This window comes from Protopterus annectens, chromosome 2.part2 (assembly GCF_019279795.1).
Source record: "Protopterus annectens isolate FY-2018-M chromosome 2.part2, PAN1.0, whole genome shotgun sequence".
In the NCBI taxonomy this organism is placed as follows: Eukaryota; Metazoa; Chordata; order Ceratodontiformes; family Protopteridae; genus Protopterus; species Protopterus annectens.
In genome coordinates, this window is record NC_056730.1 from 294218703 (window position 1) to 294235832 (window position 17130).

At 44.1% G+C, this 17130-nt stretch overlaps 1 protein-coding gene across 1 annotated transcript in view; it reads left to right on the top strand.

Moving 5' to 3' along the window:
* The window catches only part of CHD1 (chromodomain helicase DNA binding protein 1), a gene marked incomplete in the record, with an annotated part of 4694407 nt that overhangs the window by 2037885 nt on the left and 2639392 nt on the right, over positions 1–17130 (top strand).

Below are 17130 nucleotides of genomic sequence, written 5' to 3' on the forward strand. Positions count from 1 at the left end.
TGGTTGCAGGGAATTGTAGGTATATCTATGAATGCAGGAATATAGTGATAGAGGGTCACAATAGAATAATTCCAGTGACAGGGAATTATAACTGTAATACAAAAGAAGTTGTCTATGTGGCCTTGTGCCAGTAATGCTGTGCATATTATATAGGAAAATGGAAAACAAGTTAAAAACGTGAATTTACCAACACAGTAATTGGGCTCTGTTTTTTAGAATACAGGGAACCACACTGGGAGGTTTCGTTGAATGCCACATTTTTTCTTGGTGTCAATGACAGGATTTCACTAAAGAGCTTGCTTCATTTAAAGGAAGATGAGATTAGATAAAAGTGGTTTAAGTGGTTGAACATAGAAGCAGTTACGTTAGTATCTAATATATGTATTGTTATTTATAAACAGATGAAATGTTTATTATATTTGTGTTTCTATAGGAGAATTGTTCATGTATTATACACATCTATATATTTTTAAAGAAAGAACATATTAATATGTTTTTAACTTGAGAGCACACTTAACTAATTAATTCATTTATGTTAATTGATTGTGATTAATCAATTGAATTGTATATAAAAAGGGGGGGAAGTGTGTAAGGTTTTGTATCTGATGAAGTTCCGTTTGTATTGAGTGTGAATAAAGGGAACGAAAGCGCTTATAACCTTACCCTGTCTGGTGTCTGTTTTTTTTCAAGGAGAAGGTATCCTGTGACATTTTTTGCTGGATTATTTGGTTCTTAAATACCTAAAACCAGCAATGCCAGCATTTGGAGACAGTGGTTCTGGTATTACTGTATGTTAGAAAAGAACTGAACTGGTAGATCAAAAAAAATGCTGAACCATAGGTATGCTGTTTTACAAACCACCCCCATCCAGTCCCTTACCAGAGATGCCGCAGATCAGCTTGGGGGAGCCTACAGGACACCTGGAATTCAATGGAAATGCGAGTGCACATTAATGTAAATAAAGCAGTATAACAACCCAGTATGCAGTGGAAGCCTTCAAAACAGTCTGGTTGCTAGGAACTCTGCAAATAATAATAATAATAAAAAAAAAAAAAAAAAGGCATCACAGTGATATTGTGCATCAGCAAGTAAGCAAGGGGAACACATTCTTAACAATTATCCAAATTAATCCCTGAAAGCAGGCCGTGAAGTTCAGTCGGGAGCAGGCCGTGAAGTTCAGTCTGCAACAGACAGCAACTTACATTTATTCAGATGGAGAACAGAGTTGCAGATCAGCTAAGCAAGACTGCTGCAAGTCTGCATAAATGGATGCACTGAGTAATCTTCTCTGGACTTGGTAAATGGGTGGGGTTTTCCACTGATGTTCTTTGTTTCTCCAAGCAGCAGACAGTTGAAATATTTGGTACCAGAGTACTTCACGAAGAAACTTGGGCAGTGCATACTTCATTCCTTAACCAGTTAGGTCTTTATATGTTTCCTTCTCCTTCCTTTGCTCTGTAGGGTAGTTCAGGAGAAAGGGGAGGAGAAGCTGAAAAATTATATAAAAAACCTCTTTCTGACCAGAGCACCATTGGTTCTCCCATCTAATCCAGATGGGGAAGGGAGAGGCCTTTTCTTTTGCATCACATGCACACTTCTTGATGCAGCGCAGGGTGTCCCTCCTCGACTCAAGCTTTCCCATCTTGTCTCTAGCAATGTGGAGTGTATGATGTTACTTCCCTTTTGGCATTTGTATTCCAAAGGCATGCCACATATCATGAGGGAGGCTAGGAGACAAAGTGCATTAAGGTCGTATCTAGCTAAATTAAAAGAATTTTACCTATATTGCCAAAAGAGGTACCTGTTCCTGAAACCAGTATAGGAGTCTGTATTCCTTCAATATCCTTCCCAGATGTTTCCCACACATTTAATGCATTTTTGCTTTGTTCACAGAGATGGAACGCTGATCAAGTTGAACCATTTTACAGGCTCAGCCCATCTGTACCTTATCTATGAATACAGGCAGTACATGTAAACATCAGTGGTATTACATAAAAAATAAATAAATGAAGCAGGCTTCAAATAGATATGTTGTACATTGCATGCAGATGTGAGCAGTGTGTGAAGAACAGAATAGCAGTACTACTGTACAGTGTGTTAGTGATAGCATACAGTAGGAATTGTCCCTTCCTTTATGCCCTTCCTTTATGCCTAGTGTGGTTTCTGAGTGCATTTAACTGCAACCTAAGTATGCAAACTTCAAAATAAAGGGAACTTTTTACTTGCACACTATGGATATACATTATTTTGCCGATATTGTTGAGCAGCAGAACTAGGTTCAGGCAGTCTCAGCAGTTGTTTGTTTTTTTTTTGGTGCTTTGGGTTGGTAAAGATGTTTCAAAACCATTTCATTGGTTCTATGTTTTGCTTCTTTTGTGTTATTCCCATCATGGCAAAGAGATTCCAAGAGATTCCAGCTTCTCATTCTACTAGAGCTACTAGCACTAGCTTTTTAAGGGGGTGGTGGCTAAAGGGGTGGCTACTAAACTATATTTTAGAGGTTCAGTACTGGATCTTTCTGCATACTACTTCCAAGCATTTTACATCTCCACTTTGATTTGCCACTGCAATTTTACAGCACATTTTGGCATTTCATAATGCTTTTCAGCTTTTCTTGCTTTATTTGCCATCATCCTCCTTACCTCTGCTGGGATTCTACCCATATGTAAGGACTGCAGCAATGTGAGATGAATGAGAACATACAGTTTGTACCTACCATAAATATAGACATTGCTTCGAAGACATTTATGCTGTCAGTCCTCCCTCCTCCTCCTCTGTCCTTAAGTTGGTGTAAGGGTTGGTTTTATGGTATAAATATTGTAAATATGGTTACTGTGTTGGTTGTTGTTTTGTGCTTTCTTTTTTCTTTCTTTAGCCTTCCTTTTTCTGACATCTGGGGCAGAAAGGAGACTGATGCGGGGACGCCGGCTTTGCTTCCTTGTGTCGACGCTCTGATGTTTTAAGACCTTGACCCCGCCTAATAATATCTTATTCGTTGGGGCGGCCGAGGACAGCGGGACTACCCATGTAAGGGACTGCAGCAATGTGGATCTTCGAACATCTACATTTATGGTAGGTACAAAACTGTACTTTATAAAGAGAAGAAAGATGTCAAGGAGCATTTATTAGCATAGTATGTGGGATGTGTAAGTATGGGAGCCCCAGTAAGTTGGCAGTTTCAAAGCAGCAGTTAAATGGTTAAAGTTAATATGGAGGGTTAGCATACACCTTGGTACAGGTGCATCTCTCTGCAGTCTGTCTGCCTGCTCATAGATTCCTCCCCAGCATCCAATCCACCAATCAAGTAGGTTTTTAATGTTCAACCTTTACTTTAGGCCCCTCTCCCAGCTGTCTCTGGCTGCTTTGTGGGACTTGAATTTCATGTTGGAAAAATTGACTTTACATCCTTTTGAAGCAGCTGCTTCTGCAAATCTGAAATACTTCTCTTGGGCGATTGCATATCTGTTTGCAGTGACTTCAGCCAGAAAGGCCTCTAAAGGCTGTGATGTGTAAATATCTTTCCTCATGTTCCACAAGAGCAGGGTTGTCTTACACACTAGTCTGTTTCATGCCTCAGGTAATTACAGGATTGGCAGTAAACCAAGGTAACCAATTACCAGTCTCTCTGCACCTCAAAACAAAGGGAAATAATCTTGCACTCCCTGAATTTGCACAGGCAGTCGAGTTGCTAATTGCATTCACAAGGCTCATGGGAAACCCTTGCTAGTTCAAGTTAGATTGCACACACTACAAGGGACACAGCCACTGTACTACTGCTTTCCTAAAAGTGTTTATTGCCCAGGATATTTGAGGCAACTTGTCTGGTCCTGTGTTATTTTTTTTCCCCAAATGTTATAGGCTGACTTTCATTTCCAAAACATTTTTCCAGATGTTGTTGGCTGGTCCTTTTTTCTAGGGCTAGGACTGGGTTTCATCTGTCCTCTTAGAGCAATCTATCCTCTGTCCCTATAGACTTTATGCAGCGACTGCCAGTTGTGGTAGCCCTCTGTAAATGATTGCAACAGTGAACCACATGATGAACATATAGTTGTATAATCAACTTGCATTAATTCTAGATTATCAGATTTGGTCACTGTTGTAATCCTGACTTCAACCCACCATCCCTTCTAAGCCCAGGGACCCCAAGGGGGCCGGGTGGGTTCTCAACCTTTCCCCATTTTTCTTTTTCACCTTTGTCCATACCTTCTATTGTCCCTCGCGCAATTGTTTTTTTATTCAGGTAGTGCAAGCAGTCTACTGATGGGCCATCCTGTTTTGGATGTACCACAGGATTTGCCCCTGTGAAACTTTTAGGACTGACAATGAGTATGTGGAAACCAGAACTATGTATAAATGTGGGATGATAAAGATAATTCTTCCAATCGGTCTCTCCCGTCAGCAAACAAATCTAGGATGATGGACTCCACCTCTTCTACTCCTACTAATCCTGCAAGGGGTTGGAGGCTGGCAAAACAGTTAAGGTGTCTACCTCACAGCCACAAGGGTACAGGGTTTGATTCTTAATTTGAAAAGGAAATTGGCTATGCTTAAAATGGTCCACAAGGGCAACTAGCCTAGTACTTGCCTATGAATGTGCGAATTACTATTTATTGAATTGCTATTTATTGATTAGGCTTCTCCTAGGCAGACTGCACAAGACAGTGCTTCTGTTTCTTTTGCAGAAAATATGGAAGAGTCCACAACATCCCTCCACCAAAACTTTTTTCTGTAAAAGCTGAAGTAGGCTATGAGAAGATATTGACCAAATTTTTGAAACTGTGGCAGAACATGGGGGTATTTTCCCCTGCTTGCTAGTAGGATAGATTGAGTTAGTGCTTCTTTACCCTCATTTTAACTTTTTTTTATCCTGTCATCAGTAGTCACAATGAAACCATCGCCACAAGACAGTGCATCTTCTGTTTCTTTTGCAGAAAGTATGGAAGAGTCCACAACATCCCTCCACCAAAACTTTTTTCTGTAAAAGCTGAAGTAGGCTATGAGAAGATATTGACCAAAGTTTTGAAACTGTGGCAGAACATGGGGGTATTTTCCCCTGCTTGCTAGTAGGATAGATTGAGTTAGTGCTTCTTTACCCTCATTTTAACTTTTTTTTTATTCTGTCATCAGTAGTCACAATGAAACCATCGCCACAAGACAGTGCATCTTCTGTTTCTTTTGCAGAAAGTATGGAAGAGTCCACAACATCCCTCCACCAAAACTTTTTTCTGTAAAAGCTGAAGTAGGCTATGAGAAGATATTGACCAAAGTTTTGAAACTGTGGCAGAACATGGGGGTATTTTCCCCTGCTTGCTAGTAGGATAGATTGAGTTAGTGCTTCTTTACCCTCATTTTAACTTTTTTTTATCCTGTCATCAGTAGTCACAATGAGACCATCGCCACTTGGCAAGCATTGTCAGCAAAAGTGGTGAAGTGAGTTATGGTTTGTTTCTGGACCACAACTTTTTGGCATGATGCTTTTACATCAGTGATGCTGTTGATGACAATGTTCTTGACACTAGTGCATTCGATTTGGGGGATTTTTGTGCCCTTGGAGTTGGGTTTAGATTATTGGGGTAAATTTTTGAACCAGTTCTGCCTGCATTATTCCACATCTCTGGTTTTGCCTTTGAGCCGTAAGCCATTGGTTTGGGGACTCCGGGTTTGTCAGTCGTGGTGTTAGTGGTGGGGCTGTCGGCTCAGAGCTCAGTGCTGGTGTTTTTGGTACTGGCCCATGGAGTTTCTACGTGAGCTGTTCTAGGTACTAGCCCTCATCCAGTAGTGTTCATGTTGATATTGATGCTGCAGAGACACTGTGCAACACATATTACAATCAACACCTGTATTGACTTTCCTGTTATGCAGCATAGCCTTCTCAGCAGCATAGTGCAGGGTCTGAATGGCACTTGCTAGATCCCACCTTATTAATGAACAGCTTCCTGTGGTCCAGGGGTGTATTCAGTCAGCCTCCATGTGCCTGACTCTGTGACTCTGAACCAAGTCACTTAAACTAGACAACTCCCAGAATAGGTCTGAAAAACGTCAGTGTGTCTCATTGATCTACCCTGGTTAACAAGAACGAACTCTAATCAAAAATGAATGATTGTTAGTCTACATGTCTCTGGATCAAGTTCATATCTTTCCTCCCCCCTTCTCTGACTCTTTTCCAATGAGGACAGTTAAGCACAAGAGCAGGAGGAGGCACCTGTACTTCCCTATGCAGCTCTTCACAGAGAGACAGACAGGAGTAGTCATCATTCCCCACCATCCCCTCAGAGGACCCCACATTTGTTAAGCTATTTAAAATATGTCAGAGGGGTGGATGGCCCACAGGAGGCTTTTTGGTTCCCTTCTTGCCTTCCTCTTCGGTGATTCCCTTGCTTTTTGAAAAAATAATTGTAGCTGATGTCATGATGGAATGGGGGGACACGCTGTTGAGTTAACTTTTCTGAGGAGACCCAGAAAGTCCTTTTGTTTCTTAAGGATTGGAGTTACTGTTTCTAAATTCCTGTGCCCAAACACTTCTGTTGCAGTGGTAGCTCTTAAAAGGCCCCTGCTCTGCAGAACTGTGCTGTCCAGAAGGAATCCAGAATGATTGACAGGTTTGGGAAATGGATTTAGACATCCTTGACTTTTACTTTGAGGACACTAGGCTTCTTATACATTTTGTGCTTCTTTGATAGCTTGCCAATGAAATTATCAAGCCATTTTTTTTATTTATTATTGATTTATTTTACATTTCTTTACCGGGGAGGTCTGACTGGACAGAGCTGTCCGTTTTCAGCAGAGGCCTGGTGAGAAAAGCTCTAGAACAATTAACATACTTGTACATAAGATATTTACACATTCAGTTAATAAAATATAGCAGACAATAACATGTTTGTTTAAGATATTTACATAAGCATAGGAAGGGTTACTGGACTCAGCCGTTTAGGACAAACTGTGGTTACAAACTTGTTAGCTATATCTTCCCTATCAGACCTCAAGTTATACTTCACATACTTTATCACTTGTAGCAGGTGTCAGCGTAACCCTCTACATGTATTTTTGCACCTTACTGATGTTGCTGAGGAGTCCAAAGAATCATGTAACTCTAGTTCCAGTGTGATCAGCATCAGCAGAAAAATGAGAGATGGGGGAAAAGCTTACAGGGCCATGGAATCTTGTGGAATATAGACACCAGATCAAAGATGAGAATAAACTAACAGCAACAAGGCTACCGTAGATGATATTTTTGTTATTAACTGTGTTATAGTCCTGATCTGTGGGAAATCTTGCCAGCAGGAAGCCCGTAGTTCATTCTGACTTTCAGAGCTATATCTTCCCTCTGAGGCTTTGACTAAATTCTTCCCACTGAGATGCAAAAACAGTGATAGTTCCCTTTTCTTTCTTCCTCTGCCTGGAGCTCAATGTGAGCAGTTGTCCTGTGTTTCACCTTCACCCCGAGGGCAGTTGGAGTTCACAGCTCAGATGAAGTGGGGACATTTAGTTCCATGGTTTTGGCTTAAAATCTAGGAGCCTACCACCAAAATAAGCCTCATGAAAAGCAACATGAGGAGATGCAACAGAAACCCAAGGAGAGTTCATTGGACATTGTCATTCTCCTTTATCTGCTGACACCAAACTTGAGCTGCTTTTGCAGCCTCCACCTTTGGAGATTGTTTAGGAAAAGCAACTGTGTCCTCGTGGATAGAAGCCATTGAGGGCCCTCACCTACTGGCAGTGGGCTTGTCAGTGAGGGTAGTTTGTTTATACAGATTCATAAAGTGGTTCCTAGAGACCATGCGGAGGTCATGGTAACACTTTCTTGTGAATTGTGGCCTCAGCCATTCAAAGCAGATGTTCATCGTGCATACAGCTGCAGTCATAACAAATGGGTTCTCCTGCCGTCAGGCAGGTCCTCGGTCGGCCGAATTCCAAAGTCTAGGTCCGGCGTCGGTTGTTGTCGCTTCTTCCCTGACGTCAGTGCAACAGGGGTATAAAAGAACCAGCCGACGCCATTTTCTTCAGTCTTTCTTGCCGCGCGGTGCCCGAAGCAGAAGCAGTTCGCAAGTGCTGGTTGGCCAGCTCCTGAAATTACGAAAATTTTGAAACCGAAGTCTTCTTGAAAGCTAAGTACCCTGTTGGGGAAACTTTTCTTGCCTCAGACCGATGTCAGACAAAGTTAATAATTGTATTTCATGTGGGAAGCAAATACCACATAAGGATTTTCATTCCCTCTGCATTCCTTGCTTAGGCCCAGACCACGACGTCTTGGTCTGTCGTTTTTGTGCTACATTCAACAAACGCACCATTTAGCATCGGGCGGAGTTCACCCAGCACTATTTTGGCAAACAATTTAACTACATTATGTCGTCGGATACTCAGACTCCAGTTTTGTCTAAAAAATGCAAGGATAAGGACCGACACACGAGGTCCGCGGCCTCTACCGACACCACGCCAAAGCCGACTACAGGTGGTCCGGTTCTCAGCGAGGCGCCTACGTAGCCCCTGCCTACCGACGACACTTCATTGGCGGTGTCTACTGTGCCCGAGGTCGCAGGCTCCTCGGCCCACACCCCGACTACGGATACCGAAGCCACTCTTGGTGGTGAAACTCAAAATGTCGACAGGTCTGCCTCCTCTCAAGGTGTCTTCAGACCTTCCTCTTCTTTTTCCATCAAGGCTTTCACTAAGTCTAAAGCAGCCATGCATTCTAAGAGACAAGCTACACAGGGCCCTTCTCCAGGCCCCATGCCTAAAAAACAGATGCTTAAAATGGCTGAGGATTTAATTACTCTTATCAGGGGTTCTCAACCCCCTCCCTGACAAAAGGCCCAGAGTGGAGGAAGAATCCCTCTCCTCTGACCAGGCCTCCATTATTTCAGAGCACTGTGATGAACAGGAACATTCTTACTCCCCTTTTGAAAATTCTGATGCAGAGGAGTCCATTCCCTCTGTCTCCCCCCCAGAGGATTATTCATTTGGGGAAACCTTGCATACCTTAAGGGAACACTTCCACTGGGAAGGCCAAGAGTACTCAAATTCCAAGAAAAGGCTTAGGGATTTTCTCTTGCTACCTCAGCACAGGCCTCTGGCTATACCTCCTGTCTTAGACATACTAGATGATGTGTATTCTGAGGCCTGCTTTAACCCGGACTCTCTACCTCCAGCCCCAGTCAAGCCTGACAGGTACTACCGGGTTCCTGACTCGCACCAATTTTTATACAAAAGCCATGCGGCTGACCCAGAAACTATCTCACAGGGCCCCAAGGGAATTAAGGCCTCCACTGCTAAAAATCCATTACCTTCCAAGAGAGATTCCAGATCTTTAGAAAGGTGGGGAAAAAAAGTTTACACCTCGGCCACCTTAACCATGAGGGCATTAAACTGCCAGTTCCATATGTTAAAGTACCACAGTTGAGAAGCAAAATGTCACAACCTGAACAACCAGACTTGAAGGAGTTGCAAGATTTGATGCATAGTGCAGAACAAGTGGGTAAACATACCTTGCAATGTGGTTTTGATGCTCTAGAGGCCTCATGTAGAGCTGCCATTACAGGATCAGTCATACGTAGACATGCCTGGCTCAAGGAGCAAACCTTACCAGATCATGTCAAAGCTAAATTACTAGATGCCCCTCTACAAAAGGATGTATTATTTGGTGTTAAAGCTGAGGAGGTATTAAAGAAAATGGAGGAAAAGGCTAAATCAATGCAAACAGTGAAAGATTTTCCACAGGTACAACCTCCACATTTCAGTAGAAATTGGCCTTCCAAAAATTGGTCCTTTCCAGCCACGGACAGACCCCAAAGAGGTAGATACAGGCGCCCGAGGGGCAGAGGGCAATCTCAAGGATCGTTTAGAGGCAGACAATGGCAAGCTCCTACACAAAGAGGTGGTGAGGATAGTTCGCAGCCATTCAGAAAGCAAGCCCAATGACTTTCCCCTTTGCATGCCATGCAAGGCTCAAATGGCAGCACCCTTAGGTGGAAAACTGGCACTATTTTCGAAAAATTGGCATATTGTCACAAAAGACAAATGGATCCTGGACTTTATAAACAGAGGCTACAGATTCCATTTTCACACCCTTCCAAAAATGAGAGGCATGCCAAACCTGCTACACAATCAAAGGGCAGAGGCACAAAGACAAATTTCAGATCTCATGGACATGAAAGCTATTCAAGAGGTACCTACTCAAGAACAAGGTCAAGGTTTTTATTCCAGACTATTCCTGGTACCAAGGAAGGGAAAAGATTGGAGACCTATTTTGGACCTATCCATCCTAAACACATTTTTACTTGTACTAAAATTCAAGATGCACACATTACAGCAGATTCTTCCCATGCTGGGCAAGGAGTCTTGGCTGGTAACATTGGACCTCAAGGAGGCATACCTGCATGTCCCAATCAGACAAAATTGCAGAAGATACCTCAGATTTCTTGCAGGTTCAACCCATTATCAAGTCTCTGCATTGCCCTTTGGCTTATCTACTGCGCCCAGAGTATTCACGAAATGCCTGGCATCAGTAATTGTCTACTGCAGACTTCAAGGGATACAAATATACCCATATTTGGACGACTGCCTGATCCAAGCGGACAGCAAGCACATACATCTGAAACATCTGGCTTTTGTAATAATGTTGTTGAATTCTCTGGGATACACAGTCAACAAAAAGAAATCAAGGCTAATACCCTCTCAGAAAATAATTTTCCTGGGTGCCAACTTGGACACAAACACCCAGATGGCCTACCTCACGCCAGAGAAGCAGGGGCAACTAACTCAATACTTCAGAAAACTAGCAAATTTCACCAGGCTGACTGCAAGGAAAATCCTGCAGGCTCTGGGATTCATGGCATCTTGCATCCTACTAATCCCATGTGCAAAGCTGCATATGAGGAAACTTCAATGGTACCTGAAAAACCTATGGTCTCGACACAGCCACAGTTTGGAAACAATAATACCACTAATTCCATGTCTTCAAAAGGAATTTCTGTGGTGGGCTCAAGCATGCCAAACAAATACAGGTCTCCCATTCTGCAAGCCTCGAGCAAATCAAGTCATCACAACAGACGCCTCGGACTACACCTGGGGGGCGCACATGACAGATCGGTGCATTCAGGGCAAATGGTCCTAAAAAGAAAAGCACCTTCACATCAATCAAAAGGAAATGCTAGCAGTAATAAATGCCATTATAGCTTTCAAAGACCTTCTGCATCCAGGTCAACTATTGATAAGGACAGACAACACCACAGTAATGTGGTACATAAACAGGGAGGAACCCATTCATACCCCCTGTGCAGGCTGGCCATGTCACTTTGGAACATGGCTCTGGAATTACAAATCGAACTTCAAGCACAGTACTTGCCAGGCAAGGAAAACACGCTGGCAGACAACCTAAGCAGAAATATGACAGATCCACACGAATGGAAGTTGCATCCTCAAGTTTTTACAGAGATAATTCAAGCATGGGGAAGGCCAGACATAGTTCTCTTTGCCTCCCACAAAAATCACCAATTGACAAAATTCTTCTCAAGGACTTTTCATCCACAGGCTTGGAGAGTGGACGCTCTCTCTTTCAGTTGGACAACAATGACAGTTTATGCCTTTCCACCTCTTCCTCTGCTGCCCAAAATTCTATTAAAAACCAGAGCAGACAGAACAAAGATGATTCTCATTGCTCCAGACTGGCCAAGACAGCACTGGTACCCACTCCTGAGGAGCCTGAAACATTCCCCACCATGGACCCTACCTCTAATGCCTCCTCTTCTGACTCAGCACAGCTTCAAAACTCTTCACAGTCAGCTGAAAACACTCAATCTGGCCGCATGGAAGATTCCTTAACATCACAACAGACCCTACTCTCCAAGGAGGTGCAGGATGTCATTTTGGAGGCCAGAAGGCCGTCTACTAGAAAAGCTTACTCCGCAAAGTGGAAATGGTTTTGTGCCTGGAATGAGAAAAAGGGCCAGAATACTGGAAAACTGAATTTACCTCAAATATTACAGTATCTAGCTGAGCTGCTAAGCAGTGGACTTTCATTCTCCTCCATCAAAATCCATGCCTCAGCCATTTCTGCAGAATACAACACTGATCCACCTTTATTCTCTCACCCCCTCTTAAGACAGTTACTCAGAGGGGCTAAGAATGTAAAACCCCCAAGGAAACAACCAATACCTGCTTGGGACCTCAATTTCATTCTAGAAAAGCTGACCTTACCTCCTTTTGAGCCAGCTGCCTCAACAGATTTGCAATATTTGCCCGGAAAACAGCCTTCCTTCTGGCTATCACCTCAGCCCGCAGGGTATCGGAACTACAAGCCCTCATGGCTGTGCAGCCTTTCATCATCTTCCATCCGGACAGTTTCTCCTTACGAACCAACCCGTCCTTTATGCCAAAGGTGGTATCCAGGGTAGCTTTGAATCAGGCTATCCACTTACCTACCTTTTACCCTAATCCTCAAAACAAAGGGGAGAGACTACTACATTCCTTGGACATCCACAGACAGCTGCGTTATTATTTGGACAGAACAAAGCCTTTCAGAAAATCAGAACAGCTCTTTGTGTCCTATGCTATAGGAGCTCAAGGGAAGCCAATTTCCAAACAGACAATCTCAAAATGGATAGCCCACTGCATACGCTTTTGTTACTCTTTTCATGGTAAAACTGTACCAGCAGGCATCAGATCTCACTCCACAAGGGCCACAGCTACCTCTGCAGCTTTCCTCAGAGGAGTTCCTACCAAAGATATTTTGGAAGCAGCCACTTGGAGTTCTGTGCATACCTTCTCCAAGCACTACCACCTACCATTATACTCCAAAACTAGAGCAGGCTTTGCCACTGCAGTCTTGCAGGGCATCCTGGCTCCTCCTAGTTCCACCTAGTGCCTACCACCCCTTTCTTAGCTTTGGGATTCTACCCATCTGTTATGACTGCAGCTGTATGCACGATGAACATAGTAGTTTTGTACCTACCATAAATGTAGATGTTAGAGTGCTAATACAGCTGCAGTCCAGGTTTCCCTCCCTCCTTCCCCTCTTGGGACCGGCCTATTGGCTAACACCTCCTCATACAACTTGATTGGGGTATTCATTTATAGTGTATTTGCTTGCAACTACTGTATTTTGATTATATTGCATTGCTTTATTACATAAATTTATGTATTGCCTTCCTTCTGGGGGCACCTGACATCTGGGGCAAGAAAAACTGAAGAAAATGGCGTCGGCTGGTTCTTTTATACCCCTGTTGCACTGACGTCAGGGAAGAAGCGATGACAACCGACGCCGGACCTAGACTTTAGAATTCGGCCGACCAAGGACCCGCCTGACGGCAGGAGGACCCATCTGTTATGACTGCAGCTGTATTAGCACTCGAACATCTACATTTATGGTAGGTACAAAACTGTACTTTTCTCCAGGCCTAAAACACCAAAGAACTAACTGGTGCCCACTAGCTTGCTCCCTCTTAGATTTGAGAGGTGCTTCAAACCAGTCTACTTCTAAGGTTATTGTACAAGAATCATTCCAGTTGGCTCAGTACTTTGAGTTTCTGAAGACCACACAGCCAGCACTGGAAGTTTGAGGTGTAGGTATCCGGGTCCCCTTCAAAGAGAAAGATAGAACCTTCCCCTGTTAGGATTGCAATACCCAATACTTTTAGGCATTAGAGTTGGCATATGTTGGCTAGTTCTCTTCTGCCATTGTTAATGATTCTGATATCAAGGGCACCTTATCTTCTTTTTCACTTCCAGAGGATCTATCCTTTGAAGATGCCCTCGATCAGATAAAGGGCACGTTCATTGGATACCTGCAGAATGCTTGAAGGCCCAGCTCAGACACAGCGCTTTCATGGTTCTCCCTTAAGCTGTAGAGCACTAGTAGTTCCTAGATGTTTTTCTATTCCTATGTTGCAATATTCTGTATTCTTGGGTTTTCTCCTCTTGATACCCAAACATCCTGCCAGTATTCAAAAGCTTGTAGTCACTGCTAGGTGCATAGGATGTCTGATGTGGCTAGAGGTACGCACGCCATAAACGTGATGTGTGCATGCACCAAACATCAGAACTACTTTGCTGCCAATCGAACAGCAGTTGTTCCTGCCGTATCAGCCGTCTGATCAAAAATATTAAGATTAGTACCTTATTAGGGACTTTTTGTTTTTCGGGCCACTGCATGCTTCTGTGGGTTCATGTCATCCAGGAAGGGTAAGTGCAAGTGCGGCAGTCAGATTCCCCATAAAGACGCCCATGAGCTCTGCCTCTCTTGTCTAGGGCCAATACACAACCCTAAGACCTGCCCCTTTTGCCAGGCCTTTGTCTCAAAAATCCTTCATAGCAGATTGCACACATTGAACATTTATCTGGAGAATCAACACCTCAAGCACTTAGACTTGGGTATGAAAGGGCCATCTGGCCAGCCTGTTGAGCCACCCAAGAAAAATGCTAAAACTACTAGGCCTGGAACTGTAGCTGCGCCTCGTGCACCCAATGTCACTTCTGTAGCCGATGGCCTAGAGGAACATTCGATCGCTGCCGATATGGGTGCAGTGGGTACCGATGTGTAAGCCGCAGAACCCAGAATGAGAAGCACATCCTCAGAGGTCCCGCAGACATTGGCTTCCGACGGTGAGGGAGAACCTGGCCTTGCACCGGCCGCCCAGATGGATCCCTCACCTTCCACGCTACTAACTAACACCAGGCCTAGGCTGGACCAGAAGCCTGCTAGGCCTTTTCTTAAAAAGGAGGAGAAAAGAAAGCTTACTTCTCACCCGCTGGAAAGCCAGCCTGATTTGCAGGCCTTTTCACAGAGTCTGTTCAATGCCTTCATGGCCTTAAGGCCTGCTACTCCCTTACCCTCCCCAGTGGCTCACCCTGTGGTGAGCCCTAGGCCCCAGGTGATAAACAACTCTCAGGTGGAAATGGGGGAATCCTTTGAGTCTTCCTCAGAGGATTCACTTTACGTCTCCCAATTACCCACCACTCTTGGCTATACTTCTCCAGAGGAAGAATCTACTGAAGCAGATTCCCCAGCTGAGGATCTCACCTTTGGGGAGACCATTGCTAAGATGAGGGAGCATTTCAGATGGGATTCCTCTGAGATGACAGAAGTTCATAAAAGATTCTACAAAATACTTCAGATGGACTCCCCTGCCTCCTCAGCTATAATACCAGTACTGGCAGCTTTTCTTGATGCATTATGTGCAGCATCTCTTAACCCAGGCGCTCAGCCTCCTGCACCCCGCAGGCCTGACAGATTCTACAGAGTCCCTGAGGGAGCTAAAATCTTGGTTAAGTGCCCTGCTGCTGACCCTGGCACTGTCTCAGTTTCAGTGGACAGAGCTTCCAAACTCCTTCCATCCTGTTCCCTCCTTCCTACTGACAAAGATGACAAGGCCATAGAACACTTTGGGAAGAAGATCTACACATCTTCCACCTTGGCATTCAGGGAAAGAAATTATCAAACCCACATGTCCAACTATGCCGTAGCACACTTGGAAAAAGCCAGCAAACAGTTGTCTGACATTCCAGATTCTCCTGCCAAAGGTCAACTGTCTAGCTTCATTTCCCTAACCTCTCAGATCACTAGGCGCTCCATTAAGTGCAGCTATGATGTTCCAAAAGCCTCAGCAAGGTCAGCTGCCTCTGCTCTGTCCTGGGAAGATACTTCTGGCTAAGGCTACAGCCCCTTTCAGATGACATCAGAGCAAAACTCTTAAATGCACCTTTAGATAACTCGGATGTATTTGGACCTAAAGTAGCAGTTATTCAAAACTCTGCAACAAAAGGGAAGGAGTTACAAGACCTTAAGCATGCGTGTTTCTCTTTTCCCCATGTTCCATAGATATTACCCTTCGAAAACTCAGTTTATCAGGAAACATTCTGCTTCCACCCCTCCTCCTAGGCCCAGGAAAACTGTCAGGAAGCAAACTTCTCCTTCCAGACCTGCCCAGACTTCTACACAGAAGCCTCAATTTCAAGACAGAGCAGGTAGTCTGTGACTACCTGACACTTTTGGAAACTCGCCCCACTCCATCCCCCTGTCATTAAGGCTCTCATCGTCTCCCTTTGTGAAAGAAACATCATCACAGACAAGTGGGTCCTACCCATAATAGAAAAGGGTTATTTTGTGACCTGGATCACTACTCTATCTTGGAGAGTATTCCTCAGCCCCCCAAAGAGCAGCTGCCTTTTTTTCAACCAGCTCTAGACAGCCTCATTGCACAGGTTACTATTCAACCTGTCCCTCCAACAGAAAAGGGAAAAGGATTCTATTCCAGGATCTTCCAAATCCCAAGGAAAGATGGCACCTGGAGACCAATCCTAGATCTCTCCCACCTAAATCTCACTTCCTGCAAGTGCCCTCTTTCAGATGCTCAACTTGCAAACCCTTTTCCCTTTGGTCTTACCTCAGGGTTCATGGCCACCTTGGACATCAAGGATGCCTACCTTCACATCCCTGTAAGGCCCAATTTCAGAAGACACCTGCATTTCTCTGTGGCCTCCTCACATTATCAATTCTCGGCCTTGCCCTTCAGTCTTTCTGCAGCACCAAGAGTCTTCCCCAAGTGTCTGGCACTAGTGGTAGCTTTTTGCAGGTCCCAAGGTATTCATATTTTCACTCATTTAGACTACCTGCTTATTCAGGCAAATTGCAAAGAATCCCTCCTACTCCATCTACAGACATCTCTCTTTCTCCTGCAGGCACTGGGATTCAACATAAATTATCCCAAGTCCAACCTGATCCCCTCTCAAGACCTTGTCTTCTTTGGGTGCAGGATCCAGACAGATGTCATGAAGGCGTTTCTACCTTCCCAAAATGTAGTAAACTTAAGGCAGTACCTGCTCACTATTTTTCAAGCCACAGAATTGACTGCCATGCATGAATTGACCTCAGGCTCCTCTGCCACATGGTGTCAACCATTCCCATGTTACCATTGGCAAGACTTCTCATGAGAAAGCTACAGTGGTAACTATGATCCATATGGACTCAGCACTCTCATCCTGTGCAGTTCAAGATCCACTTCTTACCTTGCCTCAAGAAAGAGATTCAGTGGTGGTTGAATCAGGTGAGCTACAACCTAGGTCTTCCTCTTCAAGTCCCCCTGTCAGTGTAGGAAATGTACACGGATGCCTCAGACCTAGGATGGGGAGCAGCCA